This window comes from Schistocerca serialis, chromosome 2 (genome assembly GCF_023864345.2).
Source record: "Schistocerca serialis cubense isolate TAMUIC-IGC-003099 chromosome 2, iqSchSeri2.2, whole genome shotgun sequence".
NCBI lineage: Eukaryota > Metazoa > Arthropoda > Insecta > Orthoptera > Acrididae > Schistocerca > Schistocerca serialis.
The window spans coordinates 696791362-696793630 of record NC_064639.1 but is presented as its reverse complement, the minus strand read 5'-3'; the positions used below and the strand labels follow the sequence as shown (position 1 = coordinate 696793630).

At 40.7% G+C, this 2269-nt stretch overlaps 1 non-coding gene across 1 annotated transcript; it reads left to right on the top strand.

Moving 5' to 3' along the window:
- The first annotated feature begins 1809 nt into the window (after nt 1-1809).
- On the top strand, nt 1810-1893 carry Trnas-gga (transfer RNA serine (anticodon GGA)). The gene is given in 2 exon segments: nt 1810-1849; nt 1859-1893. It is a non-coding gene; the product is annotated as a tRNA-Ser (tRNA).
- Nucleotides 1894-2269: the final 376 nt, after the last annotated feature.

Genomic DNA, 2269 nt, shown 5'->3' with positions numbered 1-2269 from the left:
CTCGTTATCGAATTCACAGTTTCAACAATGCGATATCGCAGACTTTCAAAAGTTCAGGCATAGAGGGGATAAAAACGCAGTCTTTTGCGTAAACCCACAGATAAGTCACAAGGCGTGAGGTATGGAGACCTGGGATCCCACCGGCGATGAAGTTCATCTTCTGCTCCTCATCTTTCAATCCAAGGTTCCAGACCTCATATATCTTTTTTAGTTTCGAAGCAATAAATGTTTGAAATCTGTTCCGTCTTTTTGAATAGCTCTGTACTTGTAATGGCATCCTTCCACGTGATGGAATGGAAGGTCGTAAGTTGCTCACTTTTCATGACATGAAATCTCATTATAGGGCCGAATATTATTTTTTGAGTCCGTCCAGCTGTAGATTTAAAATTATCAGCCTCCCCTACATTATAAGAGATTAATTGCCATTTGTAAAAAGTTGTCTATTGAGAGCACATAATTCTGTTTAGTTTTTGCGTGGAACTTATTTGTATTTACTTTTTGGAGAAACCATGTGGTCTTTGTAAATCAGCTACGTTCTTTGACATCAATGTACGTAGATATCTGTAATTCTCGTATTCTTCTCCGAATTATTTAGTCCAAGCCACAACGTTTCACCCATTATCTCTACTTAACACCGCTACATGCGACCACACCGCCTATTGTGCTCACTTGCTGCCGCTGAATTCTTCACGTAAATGATCTAAGATGGCACAAACAGCTAACGAAACTAATTACATTCTGCAATTTCTTTAGCAATAAGTACTTTGTTTCTTTGAGTGGAATAGGGCTTTCATACGGGAAAAGATAAGCTGTCAGCTTCTGTTCTGAAAGACTGCTGGTTACAGATGCAGTGTGTAACGATCTGGCATAATAATGATCTTGTGGAATACATGATGGTGAAGGGCAAAACTTGGAGGAGATCATGTTTTAAAGTTGGGTTTTGATCTCAGTGGTCCAAGGAAGTACAGATTAAATTATTATTTAACTTCTAGGTTCTCTCATTTTCCACTGCTTGGACCTACAACCCAAAAGCAAGCACTGTCTATAACTTTTTGACCATTTCTTGCTGGAAAATTACTTATTGTTTCATTTTTGAACAGTTACATACACCAGACTCATTTTCCTTACGCTTGTACTAAGTAGTTTGTGGTCATACAGCGTTTCCAGTTTGTTTTCTGGGGCATACAAGTTCACGTGTTACAGCATAGCATAGTTCATGACCAGTGTTTTCTGCCTGAATCCACAATATTACTAATTTTTATTGAAGTACCACTGCCTTTAGCATGACACCACCGATGCTTTTGTAAGACACAAATGTCTGTTGGTACAATGAGGTACTACAACAGATTTAATGCATTGTAGGTGTCACTTACAGCGTTCAAAGCAATAGTCAGCGAGGTGACTGTGCGGCGTGATTGTAGGAGATTCTCGCACGCGGTTTTTTTTTTCCTTTTTTTATAGTGGTCGTACCGAGGGCATCATTAGCAATGTATGTAAGTACACGTAGTGTTATTGTAAAGTGAATGTGAGTCTGTGATAGTGCTTTTACGAGCAGCTTTATTTATAACAGGCAAACTTCGCAGTGGAAAAGCGATAGTGTGTGTGAAACCTTTGCGATTAGGAGTCTAAAACTGCCTCTCTGGGTTTCTCAAGCGATAACTGCACAGGACTTTACTTTTACTTCTTTCAGGCAACGAAAACATTCCTCTAATAAAGCTATGTCCGACTCCTATCCACTCTTCTCCAAAGCGGTAGTATTTGGCCTGTAAGGATTTCTATGTTAAGGCCTGCCCCTTCATTTTCGGGCCGGCCAGGGTGGCCGAGCGGTTCTAGGCGCTACAGTCTGGAACCGCGCGACCGCTGCGGTCGCAGGTTCGAATCCTGCCTCTGGCATAGATGTGTGTGATGTCCTTAGGTTAGTTAGGTTTAAGTAGTTCTAAGTTCTAGGTGACTGATGACCACAGCAGTTAAGTCCCATAGTTCTCAGAGCCATTTGATCCATTTTTAACTTCATTTTCGGTCACCTCTTGAGATTAGTCCTGAGGTGGACTGATTTTCTTCACACTTACCAGAGTTGGAAGACAGCTGTTTTGAAAATAATTCGATTAAGAACGTTGCAGCCAGTTTTCGTATACGTCCGTGGAACTAGAGAATATTGTTACCTCTGATATGTTAATTGTATGGCTATATTTGCGCCGTTGCGAAAAATTACGAAAATGAATGTGAGGGAGTGATTGAACACCACTATCAGCATACAGCCGCTAAGTTG